The sequence below is a fragment of the Sycon ciliatum genome, chromosome 9 (genome assembly GCF_964019385.1).
Source record: "Sycon ciliatum chromosome 9, ocSycCili1.1, whole genome shotgun sequence".
Lineage (NCBI taxonomy): Eukaryota > Metazoa > Porifera > Calcarea > Leucosolenida > Sycettidae > Sycon > Sycon ciliatum.
The window spans coordinates 25,966,488-25,985,434 of record NC_088651.1 but is presented as its reverse complement, the minus strand read 5'-3'; the positions used below and the strand labels follow the sequence as shown (position 1 = coordinate 25,985,434).

At 46.2% G+C, this 18,947-nt stretch overlaps 1 protein-coding gene across 1 annotated transcript in view; it reads right to left on the bottom strand.

Moving 5' to 3' along the window:
• LOC135824791 (uncharacterized) overlaps window positions 1–18,947 on the bottom strand; it is a 117,098-nt gene that overhangs the window by 35,380 nt on the left and 62,771 nt on the right. The window lies entirely within an intron of this gene.

The following is an 18,947-nucleotide window of genomic DNA, read 5'->3' as shown; positions in this document are numbered from 1 at the left end:
AAAAACAACAAAGAAAGCAAAGAAAATCAGAGCCGAAATTTTACGGTGAACTAGCAGGACTAAACAGGCAGGTTAAGCAGAACTGAGATTTGGATCCTGAAACAACCAGTTACATAACATGGACAACAACAGCACCAAAAGACACTCAAACCTGTACATGGACTTGTTACAAGTCGGGGTGGGGGGGGGGGATATTCAATAGAGGGCTTTATGTTTTAGCCGGCTCTAGATAGGAGTTAATTCTCGTCCCTATCCATGGTTTGCACGGTTTGATACTCCCTCTCTTCTTCTGTTTCTACATAATCAATTGACAAGAGCTGAAGCTCTCCACACACACCCACACACACACACATGCGCGCGCACAGTCACACATACAAACGCAACGCATACACACGCCTTCCTGGGACAATTTGTCTTCGTAGCGTTCTTTTAAAACACTCTGCTACTGCACCTCACGAAATATCTACTCAAAAGCCATATTTTTTATGAATCTACTTAGCCACTTTGCGATATTAATGGCCCTGTCGGCCTGTCCTAAACGTTGGTGGGCCATGTAAAATTGGGTCTAATTGATTCCCAGTCGTTTTCGGATATGTATCCATGACCACAGTCTATCTTGGAGTTTTTAGCATAGGGATGTGATATATTTTCTTATAAAAATTCTCCTATTTTTTCTCCTTTTTTTGGATCTATATTCCTTCAACCAGATGACATGATGGGTTCAACACGTTATTCGTGTTTTGAGTATAGTCATCTGAGCCCTAGAATTCGAATTTTCACTACGAGCTGATTTTCCGATTATCCTCCTTGCCAGATCGATGGAGGAGCTCTGAGACCAAACGCTGCGTGGTCAACCAGCCTTGCATTGGCACTGACAAGAGTGTCGACCTTTTGGAGACAAATAGTTGCTCGACAAGAAAATTAAAACAAGCAGACCTCCGCTCGCTCTTCACCGAACCTCAAGAAAACCCACACCATGCTGCATGCTAGCATGCTGCGAACTCAGGCAACTCGGGTAATTGGACGCAAAAATCGTGTTGCTCATCATCTAGCTAGCCATCGTTAAACTCTCTGCACGTAAACATACCAATAATATACAAGAGTAAACTTTTTGGTCGGTAGACTTTCCGGTTTAACAGAGCCTCAAATGGGGATCGAAACGACAATGTCTGCCACACTCTGTCAAATGCCTTGCGAAAATCGATGACATTGTTATACATGCGGATGGGTCTCTGATGGTCACCATAACGCTCTGCCAGTGTACGGATTTTGAATATCTGATCCACAGTGCTACTGTAATGGTAGCCGAGTGGTAGGCGCGGTGAAATCAACAATAATTACTTTTATTCTACTTCTTTCAGGTACACACCTGAGATATAATTATTAGTGAAAGAAGAAACGGCAAAATAACTGACTTTCTCTCCGGTGCACACCTGGAGGTTGAATAGCTCGCTATTATCAAAATCTCATCTTCCTCAAAACAGAAATGCGCAGCCGCTTTTATGCAGCAGACGCCGTACGCTTACATACGGAGATACACTAAATATACATCAGGCAAAGCTCCGAATTAGTTCCGTACTGCTTCCGTATTGGTCGGGCAGGGATACTACACTACGGCCTACTCGAAACCCAGCCTGCTACTCGCTCAGTAGGTCTTCGATGCAAGGTGTGAGACGGTTGAGTAGAACACACAACATTACTTTACTAGGGTCACTTATCAACGACATGGTGCGATAGTTCATGCACTTTCGGAGGTTGCCTTTTTTTGGCAGTGGAATCATGATTGACCGGCACCGTTGCCGTGGCCACGTGCCGGACGACAATATCTTGTTACAGATGGTTGGCAATATGTCAATGACGATATCGCAACCCTCTTTGAGTAACTCTACTGGGATCATGTCATCGCAGGTAGACTTGCCTACCTTCAGAAGCAACTACCTTCTCCTTGAGTATCGCTAGATCTCTGTCATCATCGTTGGGTGGCATTCTTGGCTCGAGATCATCCAGTACCTCCATGGCAGGGTTGATGTTGTAGGTGTGCAAGACGTACACAGAACAAATGCATCTGACAGATGCAGTGCCATAATTAAGCTGAGGGTGAAGCCGTGAGTCTCACGCCCAATGCTCGATAAGACGCTTACCTCGTTAGCTGCATATACAGTGTACATTGCCCTGAGTCCCAGTTACCGTAACGAGTACTCAGTTGACCAAGTGTCGGGGTAGACCTAGTTCACTGCATGTGACGGCATGGACTGTAATGGACATTGGGATGATTTGGGGCCGGTGTACTATAGTAGAATGACCCCCCAGCAGATGGACCCCCTGGGAATTGTACTATATAGTAGAATGACCCCCCAGCAGATGGACCCCCTGGGAATTGTACTATATAGTAGAGTGACCCCGGGGGCAATCTACTATTATAGTACAATGACCGGGGGGTCGTTCTTCTATATAGTAGATTGCCCCCTGTCATTCTACTACAGAGTCCACCAGACTTGTCGTTTCGCACGTGCAGGTAGAAAGGCATGGAGTTTACACCACAGATTCCACGTGGACATTATGGATTGTGGCAAGAGTCCGGGGTTATGTACTCTTGATTGTGGGAACATGTGGTGAGAAGTCCACATCATTTGTACATAGCAGGGAGTAGCACAATACCGGGAGGTGACACGGCCACACATCCGGGATTACGAGCTTTGCCTCACAAAAAAAATACAAACCGCGCGAAAATTCAAATTTTTGCTCTTTTGACAGCGCTGAGAAACCTTCAAATAGTGACGAGAAGACCAGACGTATCCCTTCGTGACAAGCTGCCACTTGTTCTTTTCAGCTCGAGCCTTTTTTGGGAGCTACTCTGGTACATCGTCCACACTGCTGCCAAGTCTCGACTTCCCAAAATGGATGGAAGTGACGAATATGGAGGACGCTATCCTAGGTAAGTAACGTGATGGAATTTTCTCATCTTGACATGGTGTAACACGAACCTGAATTTCTCATTTGGACCCACTCGGACACCTCACCAAGTTGGGATATTTCGAAAGTATACCTATTTGTCTACCTTTCTACTTCATCTCAACGTGTTAGCTTATGTAACTCTTTGGAAAACTCATTCTGAAAATTTTGAAACTTATTTATTTGTATAGACTTGAACATAATGTTCAAGATCACTTGTTTTCAGCACTGAATGAGGCCAGGCCTGCTTGCTTTGTTGCTTTTTTAACCCCCAGAACCCGTGGACAGAAGAGGAAGAGCGACGACTTGGGTGCGGCTGCGAAGTCTGCCTGCCCAACGCCAATTGCTCCTCACCCAAAAAGTAAACAAATTATATAGCAGGAGTGGTTTCAAGTGGTTTCAATGCATTTTGTTTTGGGGATGTTGGTGTGTACTTATGCAGTCCTAGCGTGTTGAGCAATAGCAATCATGAGAAGGGTATAATTCTGCAATACAATCATCATCATCACTGTTGCTGCTATCGGCAGCAGCATGATGCTCGTCTCCGTGCTTAACATTGCCCGTCACCATCAGATCTGTCCCGAACTTCGGAATTATCCGGAGCAGATCTTCAGGCTCGTTGCTTCTGACAAGTTTTCTGCGCACTGCAACTATGCACCACCCCCCGTGATACTTCACAACCGAGTTAGCCGCTTGATCCATGGTGCGGCGAGCAACCTCCATGTGCATAGGGTTGCTCGGAGCTATGGCTGCTGACGCAGGCTTCCTATTCATAGTGAAACCAAGAAGAAGGGCAAATAGTGCACCGGACACTCTGACACCTGTACAAAACACCAATCCACGCACACACACACACACACACACACACACACACACACACACACACACACACAAACACGCATTGTCTATGAGAAAAAAACACTTCAAAGTACAATTTGGTACAATAAAATCTCTACAGCGCAATAGGAACAGAAAATGACCAGTATGATGATGACATTACCTGTACTTGCAGAACTGGTGTCTAGCTCTTGGAAAATGGTTGACGAATTGCGAAGTAAATCAGTCCACACATTTGAGACATTCGTGCCCTCTCCTCTCCTTAATTTTCCTAAGGCCTTGTTCTTGAAAAACAACGTCTGCTGCTGCTCACAATTTATTATTGCCTGCCGAAAGTGAACTATGAACAGCTCCACATTTGCAGGGTGCTTGTCCAGTGAGCAGAGTTGCTGAGCTACTGCCACCTCATGTTGGCAGTAGCGTTGCATGTCCGAGTCCTTGCACAGATCTGGTGAGATGTAACCCAAAGAGAAATGAGAATGTGAATGACTGAAAGTCAACAAACTATACTCTGTTGAAGACCACTCTTACCTGCTGCCCATGTCAAAATACTGGACACACTGAAGGTATCCGGCTGAGGTACAATGGCTACTTGGCATACCTCGTCTGATTCCTCCTCGTCACTAGGAAAAACTAAAACATTTGTTGTCTCCGTTGCACAGACAAACTTCTTGGACAGGTTCTGGAAAACAAGAATGATTATGGTGATGTTGTGGCACCAAAACCTTTTGTCACTGGCAAATATACACCCACACACCTACACACACACGTGCGCACGTGCGCATACATACAACTATTCGTCTTTATCCTTTTGTGTTTGACATGATTCCACGGTGCCATGAAAGTAACATTGGTGCCATAAAAGTAACATTGGTTATAATCAAGGAGTAATGGTATTGTACGATTCTGATTGCGTATGCTCTTGGTGGCCATATATATCAGGGAGTAGTACAATACCGGTATTGTACTACTCCCTGATATATTATACTATAGTTCATCGTCACGCAGCTCCCCACAAAGTACAAATTGTAGTAAAAGCAATTACGTACTAATACGTATAGTAATATGCAGACACATACAACTAGTAGTCACACAAAGTATCTATAATAAGCACACGTACTAGGAATAGTACGTAAGCAGGCTATCTTTATCCTTTTACGCTTGGTCTGATTACCTGCATACACGACTTACACGGCACGGTCTTCCACGGCATGGTCACTTGCACCAGTAACATTGTACATAATTCCACACTGCCTTTATCATCAACACCAGTTCCTGTTAACGCGTAACATCTCAGGCTTTGTAGCAGGGAGTAGCACAGTGCCATTATACCATTGTGCTACTCCCTGCTTGACACAGACTTGCGTCATAGTGACATTTGCGAATAGCTGCCCCTGCAGTATAAAATTATTTTATTTTGTGTTTCTCTCTGACGACTATAGCATCTGGATTCGGAATAGCCTTACTATCTTGAGACGGGTCAGCCATACCTGAAACATGTTGTTCATTGTGACTAAAACTTGAGTCAACATTATCTATTCCCCTAGAAACGACGTGAATAACTAAATGTAATACAAATTAAATTAGGAAGAAAATTTCACTCTTACAAGCCGCCCACGTAAATACTGGACACACTGAAGGTACCCGTGCGAAGGCCAGCTGCTACTTGATATCCTTCGTAGGATTCATCCTCATCACTCAGCAAAGACTGATGGATTCGTTCCCTACATCGTCAAAACAAACTTCAAAAAGTACTGCTCGAAAACTTCTTGACAGCATTCTGCCACTCTCTTCAAGTCGTTCTATGAATTTTTTTGAAAAATGCTACGAAATGCTACGATAAATGGTACGCGAAGTACGATATTTCGTGACGTTCCCCGGGACACAGCGCGCGAAGTACGATATTTCGTGACGTTTCCCGGGACACAGCGCTCCACAGAAAAGTGACCTGAGGCAAAGCTCGCCCGCCTGAATGTGTGGCCGTGTCACCTCCCGGTATTGTACTACTCCCTGGTACATAGGTCGCGCACTTTTCCTCTTTAGGAGACATGAACATCCCACCTTGTGTTAGATTGTTTTTGTTTTGGAGTTGGAAGAAAGTTTGCAAGTTCAGTGTTCCTTTGCGTTTTCTGTGTGCTCCTTGTTCCTTTTGGATTATTCAGGAGTTCAGGAGTTCACGGACCTCTACTAAAATAGCGGCCGAGGGGTTCGTTGTACTATATAGTAGAGTGACCCCGGGGGCAATCTACTATTATAGCAATAAAAACTGCTTTATGGCAGTTTTCTAAAAAAAGTTATTGTGTTCAACAACTTATAGTCCATGGACCCCGTCTAAAAAGTAAGAAATTAACGAAATGTGATAGCTGAAAATTAAAATTTCACACAAAACCTCACAATAATCACAACACTTGAAATGCTGCTTTCAACACTAAACTTGTACTGCACCAACAATTGGCAACATGAATGCCATGCATGCATAGGAAAGAGGATCACGAGGGGAAAAGGTCTTCTGCATGTAGCTTTTCATTCTGTGTGTGATTATTGTGAGGTTTTGTGTGAAATTTTAATTTTCAGCTATCACATTTCGTTAATTTCTTACTTTTTAGACGGGGTCCATGGACTATAAGTTGTTGAACACAATAACTTTTTTTAGAAAACTGCCATAAAGCAGTTTTTATTGCTATAATTTCTTTTGTTTTTTCTGTCACCATGTACCAATCAATGGAATGCCCTATATCAATATGTAAATGATGGCCTTCACATCATATCAATACCATATTATACGCATTGATGTGCAAGCCTTTTCTTGCAGAAAATGGCACTAGCATAATGCATGTTCTTCTGCGGGGAAACATGTGAGCAGTGGTGGTGATACTTTTTTTATACGGAGGCCATTCTGTGCATGTTGCTGTTGCAGAATTTCATGACCCTGTCATAAAATTGTCTTGCCTTTCAGATTTCTCCACCCTCAATCAGATTTATTTGAGAAATGTAGCCATGCGCCAGGTGCGTGTCGCAGATGTTTTTGTTGATTCTGTGTTTATAATGGTTTATAGTCATGGGTTATCGTGATAAGGTCATCCAGCATCATTGAAACTGAAATCGTAATCCTGTTGATGTCGATACAACTTTTGGAAGTAGTTCAATGACTTCAAACTGTTAGTCCACGATTTTCTAAAACAACACAGCAAAGGAGGAACAATAAACATGTATTAAAATGTAAACGAATACATTGCTGAGTCCAAAACCTCGTTCCAACAACTACACTGATCCTGAGGAGAAAAGGGGCAAGGCTATGGTTGGAGGTACTGAGAGATAAACAAGGCACTCCACAATAATAAAATCTTACACATCTTTTGGTGAGTATGAATGATATCCAGTCGAACCTCTTTAGGACGAACACCAAGGGAACGATGGTATTTATTCTGTGAGCTTAACCTATTTTATAACCAGAGAATACAATTATATCTCCAATAGACATACGAATAGATTTCTTCTACAGCGAAAGATTCTAAGCCACACCGACTCATTGACTCGTCTCGTATGAAACAATTGAGTCACTAGAGAGATTCTGCAAAACGAAATGCGTACAAACTTTCGCTCTACATCATGAAGTGCGAAACTTGCAGGGAACGCGAAATGAACTGTCGTAGGAAATTTCGTGAGATCGGGTCATGGCGTACGTGCACTTGGCCCGCGCAAACTACGAAAATGTGCAGAACGCAAAGTTCGTGCAAAAATTCGCACACACTTTCGCAAGGACTGTCGCGAAACTTCGTTCGAATTTTCGTTTTGCAGAACCTCTCTTTAGCAACATGACGGCAACTGAAACAGCAAGAGAGAAAGTACATGTACTCCACATTCTTACAGGTACTACAAACAGATTGCAGATCGCAATTCTTGCTTTGGCGGCACGAAACTTTATTTGGGGCAGTGCAATCTCGGCGGTACTCACAAATCAAACAGCCCAGACTTGAGTAAACAAATCCAATCATACAAGTACGAGATTTTCACGAGACGAGACTGCACCCATTGGCTTGTTTCGTATGAAACAAACAAGTTACTGAACCTCTCCACAATAGAGATTTCCCCTGATATGCGAATTTATTTTGCAAACTCGGTCAATTGGTACTTGAACCTTTCCCTCCAGATTGGGAACTGCCAACGATAGGATGCCACTGACCAGTGCCTTACTTGTAACGTACCAATGTACAATGAATATGAGTATTTCGACAACACATCTAACATAAGCCTTACCGTCAAGAAGTTGAACTCGCGTTCTTCGCACACTGTAGACAAGGGCAAAGAGATAAAAATTGATCTAAATCCGAATAAAATCAGCACACGTTTCCGTAAATGAAAGGTGAACATAAGCACATGAATCGAAGGAAACCGGTCAACTTAGAGATCACCTGTCATCGAGTATTCCGTAAAAGGAGGCCTCGCAGCTCGGCAGCAGAAGAGCAAAATTTAGAAAAGAGATCCTGTCAACTTTTCCATTATTAAATTCCGCCCCAAAATCAGCACACTTTTCCTGAATGAAAGAGTCAACACAAGCAGAATCAAAGGCAACTGGTCAACTCACCTGTCATTGAGTAATATTCCGCGAAAGGAGGTCTCAGCAGCGCCGAAACGAAATAAGCCAGGCCAGGAGACGAAATATCCGAAACAGTTCATGCAAGAAGCAGTTCCAAAGAAGGAAGTAAAGTTCCTCGCGCATGCACATCCGAACACGGATCCGCGGACTGCATGCACTGAACACAATGTCTGCCGTGCACGTGCACAGCACGCGGCTACCACGCGGTAGATCTAATACCGGTATACCGAGCACCTTACGTAGAGACTTACGTAGCCTAAGTGAAATACCGAGCACCTTACGTAGAAACTTACGTAGCATAGCGATGTCGTTTTTTCTGCCATGTGAACACAATAATAGAAAAGCTGACAGGATCGCTTTTCTAAATATAGTACAATGACCGCGGGGCCTTCCACTACGGGGGTCATTCTACAATAATAAGACACCGGCGCCCTACTCCTGTCAGCACCCATATGTAGATGTACTGTAATTTCCGTTAACGCTGTAAAAATTTACCAGCTGTGCACCTTGCTGCAAGGCCAGCGTGTCTTGGCCGCATTTATCTCTCCAATGCCCGCCACAGTACAATAATGCATTCAGGTGCGTACGCTACAGAGTTTTTTTTTATTCACTTTGACATGTGACCAATACCTTTTAAATCTTGCTAGGCTGCTATGACAGGGAAACCAGCCTGTCATCCTTGTTATGTTCACGCTGTAGACCTATCATTCTATGATCGACTACACGTCCACCGGTGCACCCCTGGTTTTCTAATAACGGTGGACAGATCGATGTACATGTACGTGACATTGTAGAAGTTACTGGGTGTGCGGTTTCATATGGCCGGTGTTTACAGGAGTTTAATTCTCGATTTCATGGTTGATTTATTGTGGTGTTTTGACCACTTCGGCCAGATTTCGTAGAAGAAAAACCTTTGGCGAAGTAATTATTGATTCCTTTGCAGTAAGAGCAGTTGTGCTCATCCTTTAGCAAAGAGCTACCTTGCCACATACGTAAGATTTGGAAGTAAGTCTCCCACGCACCTCAGTCATACCCAGGTAATAATCTAGTGTTTTACCGAATAGTCGACTATCCGGATTTCCTCAATCTCTTGGACCTCAATGAATAATCCATCGGATAAAAATCTAAGTGGAAGCTTTGAAAATTCGAATATTCGCGATCGGGCGAAGTCCTGGCACGTGCGAATCTAGATCTCTCGACTTGAATATAAAAATGTTGTACTGTGTTGCCGACAACGACTAGACGACAACCCACAGTAGACTCCACTCTGACTCGAGTCTGGATGCTTGTGTTGTGCGTTTGCTACATGACACTTGGCATTCGTTTCTTGAATTTTCTTGTGCCACAGTAGAATAATGGTTCATTCGCTTGAGTAGCATTTGCTAGATTATTCGTTCGCAAACCTTCACTGTTCGTTACATCACCATGGAGTACCCACACTTTGTTTCATACCCCAGATTTTTTTATATTGTGGGCATGCTTGTAAAGCAATACTCATTTGAAACACTGTTGCCTGGTGATTACTGTATACATGAGCAGCCAGATGCCAATAAAATTCATTGCCGTCGTAACGGAATTCCTATGCGTGTGGTGTATTTTCACGCCACACAGCAAGGCTAGTTTGTTGCTCGATTGTTGCCGTGTCTGTAATGACCGGTTTTCGCGTCATCCGAGCATTCTAAGTAAACTGAGGTCATATGTGTACACATATGCCTCGGGTTGATTCGTACAGTCCCGATCAGTTTCGTCCGATGTATAAGCACACGTTGGTGGGTGCCGCTGAGAATGACGAAACTGGACACGGTAAGGCCCACTTTTCCCATCGGTGTAACGCGCGCTGGTACGCAGACGCAGTGGAGCTAGCAACATCCTTCCAAATCACTGTCCTTAGCAGGTCCGCCAGAGGTTTCAGGGACGGTTCTGTCACAGCGTCCACCTCGTCCTAGAACGCGGACGGGCCTGACAAGAGTGACAAACGGAGAAGCAAAAATAGGTAGAAACACGAAACCCAGTCAGCAAAAAACCAAAACAACAACAACAACCATAGGTCCTCATTAATGGCCACCGTAAACGGGTCAAATGCATGGATGTAACAGTTTTCCCCTGTTCTCTATAACTTTACACTCCCTCGCACCTCATGGGTCTTACGCCTGTCTATTAGCACCTTCATTGGCGCCATTGCCACATGTATACTATCACATTTTGCATATAACTGGTCGAGGCACGCTCAACCAGGCCTCTTACTTTTCAAGTTTGATTAAACCTGTTACACTGGTAGCAGAGGATGGTTACTACTCTGCTTTTGGCAGGTGTTCTGGTCGCTCTGCTTACGCTTCTCGTACTCGTCGTTCGGCTGATAAACGATATCAAGACCGCTCAGCACGTTAGCCAAGGAAACCGAACGATACATCCGAACTCGGAACCGTGGGAGCCAACCCCGCCTTGCGAAAGAGCCGCCTGTGTTTGGAGGAGATTCCGCTACATTCAAAGAATGGACGTTTGCAATGGACATGGCCCTACGGTCGTTGGCACTCCCAAATGCGGCACAGAGGGTCGACTACGCGGCAGGATTTTTGACTGGAAACGCTCGTCTTTGGTTGATAGCGGCATTGGAAGCTAACCAAGTGTTTTCCGACTGGCCTGCTCTGAAAGCGGCACTTGGCGATATGTACGGACCACGGCACAACGAGGAAACATCGCGTATGGGACTAATTTCCGCAGCGCAGCGCGGGTCGCTGGACGCATACATTGCTGCTTTCACTCGCCTCAGCCTGCAAGTGCCGGAAATCGACCACCACACCAGAGCGCTGCTGTTCGTCAGGGGTCTAGTGCCGCACATCCAGCGACAGGTCATGCGTGAGCATCCACGTACCCTGGAGCAAGCTGTCATGGCAGCAAACACCGTGGAGCAGTCGTCAGGGCCACCGGCGTCGGGGCCACCAGCCAGTAGAGAGTCGCGTTCCGTGCCCAGCTTCCGTGGTCAGGGCCTCCGCAAGCTGACGGACCAAGAGCTTGTCCAACTGCGAGCAATGGGACACTGCTTTGCTTGCAGGAAGCCAGGCCACCTCGCTAAAGACTGTACTGAGGGTGGACAGCGCTACCCAAACGCTGGTCGCCAGTAAGAAAGGGGGTGCGCTTACTGGCGACGACCCAAGCGCCCACGCCGGTACCAGTCGCTAACCGGTTCGGAGCTCTGGAGGTTGAAGACATTGCTCTCCAGGAACCTACGGAGCCGGAGACACCCATAGCTGTAGGAAATTGTCCCGTTGCAGAAAGGTGTCATGTCAGCAACGTCAGCGTCGGCAATGAACCTGAACACGACCTACTGCGCATACAGGGAAAGATCGGCGGTCGCCGTGCAGTGATGCTGATAGATTCCGGTTCGACGCATGACTTCATTGCAGACAGTTTTGTTCGAAAGCATCATCTTGACACGGATGCAAGCTCAGCAGTGCTGAGCGTAACATTGGCGGACGGCTCGACCAGCGAGGTCCCGCAGATTTCCACACGCACGCTAAGGGTGACAGTCGGGGGCTTCAGTGAGGAACAGCACTTTACTGTGTATCCCCTGACTCGCTACGACGCTATTCTTGGCAAGCCGTGGCTTACAAGGAACAACCCCAGCATCAACTTCCGTACGAACGAAGTTCAGTTGGACGGTGAGCCCTTTGTTGCCAAATTGCCTTCAGCTAACCCGCCGACAGCCGACCGGCCATCTGTGGAAAGCATGTTTATCAGTGGCCGACAAGCTCGTCATGCCCTGAGGAGTGGAGCCGAGGGGTTTCTTGCATGGGTCACTGCTGCAAACGAGGAGAATCGTTCCGGGCCACAACTCCAGGAATCAGAGCAACAAGACATCCAGAACCTGCTCAAGAGGTACCAGGATTTATTTCCAGACGAGCTGCCGAATGAGCTTCCACCGAAGAGACCAGTCGACCATGAAATCCAGAAAGAAGATGGAGCCAGACCACCGTCTCGACCCGCCTACCGCCTGCCGAAACCAGAGATGGACAAGCTCCAGTCACAGCTATCAGAATTACTTGAGAAGGGATTCATTGAGCCAAGTAAGTCGCCATACGGTGCACCTGTGTTTTTTGTGAAAAAGTCGGATGGTACTCTGAGAATGGTGTGCGATTGGCGAGAATTGAATAGAATTACGATCAAAAACAAAGCTTGTCTTCCTAATATTGATGACTTATTCGACACGATCCAGGGCAGTGCATATTTCTCCAAGTTGGACTTGCGGTCAGGCTACAATCAAATCAGAATTCAAGACTCGGATGTTTCTAAGACGGCCATTAATACGCCGTTCGGCCACTTCCAATTTAGAGTCATGGGATTCGGGCTGACTAATGCCCCGGCCACCTTTCAGTCACTCATGAACTCTATTCTGCAACCGCATCTCCGAAAATTCGTTGTAGTATTCTTGGATGACATTCTAGTTTTCAGCAAGACCTGGGAAGATCATCAGCATCATCTTCAAACAGTTCTAGAAACACTTAGAAATAGTGAGCTGTATTGCAAACAGTCTAAATGCGAATTCGGCGTGAGAGAAGTTCTCTTCTTGGGGCATAAAATCAACGGCACATCAATTTCCCCAGATCCCAAGAAGATAAGTGCTGTGGAAACATGGCCAACTCCGTCGTCAGTAACTGATGTGAGGAAGTTTCTTGGCTTTGCAAACTATTTCCGAAGGTTCATAGATCGACACTCGACCATCTCCCGTCCATTAGAAGAAATCACCGGAAAAAATTCACGCTTTGAATGGAGCGCTGCTAGACAGAAGGCATTCGAGTCTCTAAAATCAGCATTACTCGAGGCGCCAGTGTTGCAACTGGCCGATGTTGAGAAAAGCTTCATGGTAGAAACTGACGCAAGTGACTTTGCCGTGGCGGGTGTGCTCCTGCAGCAGGGAGAAGATATGGATTTGCATCCCGTAGCCTATTGTAGTCGGAAACTGTCAGCTGCAGAACGCAACTATACTGCGGCCAAGAGGGAAACGTTGGCTGTGGTATTTGCATTAAAGTGCTGGAGAATCTATCTATTCCGCCACTTTGACCTGATGACTGATAATATGGGTGTTGTCTATTTACGAACCAAACCGACTCTCACCAAGCGTGAGGCAAGATGGGTAGAGTTTTTAGCTGACTATGACTTTACAGTCTTTCACAAACCAGGAAAGAAAAACATTGCCGACCCGCTTTCACGCCGTCCAGATCTGTTCAGTGATTCTGAAATAGGCGGGTCATCCTATCCTCCTAACATTCAGTTGAATGCCATAGAGCATACCCTAGAGATTAATCCAGACTTAGCGCAGTTAATTGTCAGCGGTTACAAGTGCGACAAGGATCTTGCTCCCATTATCAGGAGACTGAAAAATTCAAGCCATGACAATCTGCACGACCGTTACCTTCTAAATGAAACACCCGGTTATCTTTATCTCAGATCTTCACCACAGAACAGGTTATGCATTCCAAAGAGTAGCAAACTCCGACTCGCCCTGCTTCAAGAATACCATGACTGTGTGACTGCGGGGCATCCCGGTCGAGATCGCACCTATTTCAGACTCTCTAGATATTTCTATTGGCCCAGAATGGGACTGGATGTAAAGGCGTTTGTCAAGTCATGTGACGTCTGCCAACGAGTTAAAGGCGGCCAGCTAAAAACTGGTATCTTGCAGAATTTACCAGTGCCCAGTCAGCCGTGGGCGGATATCTCGATGGATTTTATCATGGGTTTGCATAGGACCGATACAGGTCATGATGCTATATATGTATTTGTAGACCGCTTGACAAAGTGTGTACATTTAGCACCTACTTCCTCTACTATTGACGCTAAAGGAAGTGCTGATCAGACTGTATATTCAACATGTATTTCGACTTCATGGTTTGAGTTCTAGTATTGTATGTGATCGTGATCCAAGATTTACGGCAGCATTTTTTCAGGAATTGTTTGATCGCTTAGGAACGAAACTAGCATTTAGTACTGCCAATCACCCTCAGATGGCCTAACTGAACGAGTAAACAGAATAGTAGAGGATGTGCTGAGGGCTTTTGTAAATCATAAACAAGATAACTGGGATATGCTCCTACCTCTCTGTGAGTTTTCTATCAACAGCGCTACTCAATCATCTACAGGAAACACACCGTTCTTCTTAAATTACGGTCTAAATCCCAGAGCGCCACCCGACTTCCTCAACCCTATTCAGGGAGGCAGAGATTCAGCTGATTGGTTGCAAGCAAGACAAGACGCGGTCAAGATCTCACAAGATGCGCTAGTGGCAGCTCAAGCTCGTCAGGCCTTCTATGCAGATCGGACAAGGGTCGAGGGAAAGCTGAAGGTGGGAGATTTGGTAATGGTCTACCGGGATTTCCTCCTGACTCCTGAAGCTCGGGACCGACCATCCCATAAATTACGCCCCAAGTGGTTTGGCCCCTTTCCTATAACCCATGTGGTCGGCCCGAATGCCTACAAGCTCAAGTTGCCTCATACCAGCCGCTGTCACCCGGTATTTAATGTGTCGGCACTCCGTGCCTACGAGAAGAACGCTATTCCTAATAGGAGACAGCCTACGCCTCCGCCTATCACGGACCTTGATGGTCATGCCCGCTATGTGGTGGAGAACATTCTCAGTCACCGCCGCCGGCAGAATCAGCTTCAGTACCTAGTCAAGTGGCAAGGCTACTCTGATGCCACTTGGGAGCCTGAACATTATTTGTTGGATGAATCTGGTAATGACATTGTTCCACTTCAGAAGTACAAAACCTTGGCTTCTGCCCGCTGAGTTTTGCAGTTGAACTTCTAGTTTCACCTTACACATTTGTTGAGCTTATTACACTTTATTTGCATGGAGTTTAAGTCGTCTTATTGTGTTACTTCAGTGCGAAGCCTTTTTTCGTCTCGCACGTGTTTGCGCTTATTGTACTCTATTCCACTTGAGCATTTGGGTTATAAGCACCTTCCTCTCCATAGGAGGGGGATGATGTAACAGTTTTCCTCTGTTCTCTATAACTTTACACTCCCTCGCACCTCATGCGTCTTACGCCTGTCTATTAGCACCTTCATTGGCGCCATTGCCACATGTATACTATCACATTTTGCATATAACTGGTCGAGGCACGCTCAACCAGGCCTCTTACTTTTCAAGTTTGATTAAACCTGTTACAATGGTAGCAGCTCATTCCGTAGGCTTCCGAACCACAAACAATCCCGACCCCCGCAGACAACAGCATCCCGTAGCACATTGTCCCTTTGGGCAAACACATGCACAAAATAACCACCAAGTGGGGATGACCAACCCTCTCCCAGGGAGCTCAAGGCCTGCCTCTAATTGGCATGCAGATAACCCAATGTCCCGTCGCACATTGTCCCCTTGGGAAAACACATGCACAACCTGCCCACCAGGTGGGAATGACACACACGCTCCCAGGGAGCTCCAGCTCTGCCTCCCATAGGCATGCAGATCACCAAGTGTTCCACACCTTTGCTCACAGGGAGCCTCACACACAAATGCATGCCCTCCATAGACTGTAGTGACAGCACTCCGCTAGCACTCATCATTTGCGCATAGGATCAAGCCCAGCCCATATAAATCTACACCATTACTTTCCAAGACAAGAAAAATACAATAACTATGCCTCCTCCAAGTCAAATGTGAACATAAAGCACTCGGACTGACATAACTGGGGAATGACATGAAGATCTTCAAAAGAGAAATGCATATCCGCTGGAATTGATTAACATACCTCAGATCTAATATTAGGCGCAGCTTCCCATTTTTCTTTGGAACCACACCCAAAGGACTGACCACAACTAGGCTCGCCAGCAGGGCTTTCTCAATGGCACCCGACAAACATAAATCCCGTATATGGGAGAACACAAGCTCAGCATGGGAGAAAACAGAAGGGGAATTACAGATGACCTTTGGAGGAGGAAGGGCAGTGAAACCCAAAAATAACCACACCCAATAATCTTCAATCCAAACCCTGACGCACCAATACCACGCCAAAAACTAGCACATGGCTTAAGCCGCCCGTGCACACTTATCTTATTGTGGGTGCTGGGCTGGCATGAGGGCTGCTGCCGCTGATGAAGATGCTGGGGCCGCCGAATTGCCCATTGGCTGCTCCACCAAGTCACGGTTGGTGTTGCTGAGGACTACGCTGCTGGCTGGGGCATACTCTGGCCATGTAACCCACCTGTCCACAGGCATAGCAGAGCCCAGAACTCCGCCTCCGTCTCCGAACGCCCCGAAGCCAGTTCTTCTTCGGCCGAACTGTGCAGGCGGCCGCGACATTATACTGCTGGCATGGGGTGCGAACATTCCGCTGCTGATGCTCCCACGTGCTATCAGGACGTGCTGCTATCCGCCGTGCTGTGGCGGCCACCTCAGCAATCCTCTTGTCATCTGCCATCCCGTCACCCAGCACACCGTTTTCATATACTTCGACTGTTTTCCAATCGTAAGCGTCCGCAATCCGGAGATGCTTCTGGCGGAGGGTCAGGGTCGCCTCACATTTTGCTAGGTATGCTGCTGCGTCATGACCTGATCGCAGTTGAATGAGCGCTCCTTCCACGCCATCAAGCACAGTTTGGTTTACGTCGAATTGTTTTTGCAGGCCAGCTTGCTTCAACGTGACCTGGTTCGACTTGGAGGTTGCCAGCTCAGCCCGCGCAGCCCCCATCTCCCTCTTGACGTCCAGGATCTCCTCTGACAACTGTCCGAAGGCCTGCGCGAACCAAGCTGGCGGGGAGCCGGCAACTTCCCGGGAATCCATCATGACAGGATCCGGGGCAGGTACTTGCTCCTCGACGTTGCCAGCACGGATACGCTTTGGGACCGTGCCCACAGCCCCAGGTGAGGCGGACCGGGTCCGCTTTTATCTGGGTGGAACTGGGATTTGAACCAGGGGTGCAAGCGACACGCTTGCCAGCGAGTTTTTACTTCTCGTTTGTGGCATGGTCAAGCTCTTCCACGGACGAACAAAATGCAAATTACAACGAAAAGAGAAAGACCACGGTGAAGAGAAAAGTTTGAGAACACTGACAAAAAACCAGCTGACGCAATCCTGGTGCCGTAACTATGGTGAAATAACTGGCAAAAAAATACATTTTTCGTTTCATTCACTACGCTCAGCCAACGAAAAATAACACTTTTCCGATGCCCGGGCAAGTGTCTTTATACGCAAAGTTGACTGTAGTACAGTAACGAGTGAGTTGGTCTGAGACCTGGCAAAACCTCGCTGCCCATTTTGGTCATTTGCTGACAGTGCAGGTAGCCTATCAACTACCTGCCGTTTCCATGTAGACATCAATGTTCTAAAAGAACTAGAAGGGAATGAGATCAACGTGGCGTTAGTAAAGTTCCGCATTCTTCTCATGTGGTTACGCGAATCAGAACCCCTCCCCCCCCCCCCCATACACACAGATAATTATGAACATGGACACGCGAACAGGCTCATACATTAAACAAACCGGAACTGATAATAACCTCTCATGCCCCATACTGGGTACCCGTACACCTACACCACTTTCAATCACTGTGCTTGTTAATACTTCAAGTATAATAAGAATAATAAAATAATGTAACTTAACCAACCAGCATGATGTTGGTCACACTAATAAACCTCCCAACCTTGAAATGATATAAGAAATATTGCGTAAGCTTTCGTGTTATCGGGTTCTTGCCCGTTTGAAGTTGTCTGACATGTGCCAAAACCTCCCTGTCCAACTTGGTCATTTGCTATGACAGGGGCACGTAGCCTGTCCACTTCGTGTTGTGAACTTCGGTTCGCTGCTTTGACGTGCAGTGAACCTCCCTCACACACACATACACCCACACACACACACGCACACACGCACGCACACATACACACACGCACACACGTACACACACACACGCACACACGCATGCACACACACGCACACACACACGTGCACGCACACACCCACACAGATATATAATTATAAATATGAGCCCGCAAACACGCTGGTAGTACAAATAATATTTATAACCTAATTCCTTACACCCAGTACATCTACACTTCCTATGCTTTAAATCACTGTTCTAGTGAGCTGCCCAGCATGATATTTGGTCCACTACTACACGTAAGCCTCCCAAACTTTTAATGACAAATATTATGATACGTATGGAATATCCAGTCCTCCGCCTAAGCTGTTTAGATTAATTGAGTAATATATAGCTCTCTATCATACGCTGATTTTGTCATCCCTTTTCCTCGCGCTATTGAAATGTACCTCCATCACCTTTGCCCCCTTCTCCCCCTCTCCGTATATATTCTAGTGATTGTTTAGTCTTGGTCATATGCTGTCTGATGAAATGTTTTGACAGGAAACTCGGAGTTACAGCGGAATGAGACTTGTTTGATTCATTGCTGTGTAATAATTATGTGTAGCTCTCTATCATATATAGAGGCCACAAAATACCAGGGAATTCCTAAGTGCAATTGTGTGTTACTTTCACGCAGTACAACAATGCTAGGACATTTCTCCGTCGTAGTACTGTGTTTATGGTTGTGGGACCTAGTATCATCATTCTGTA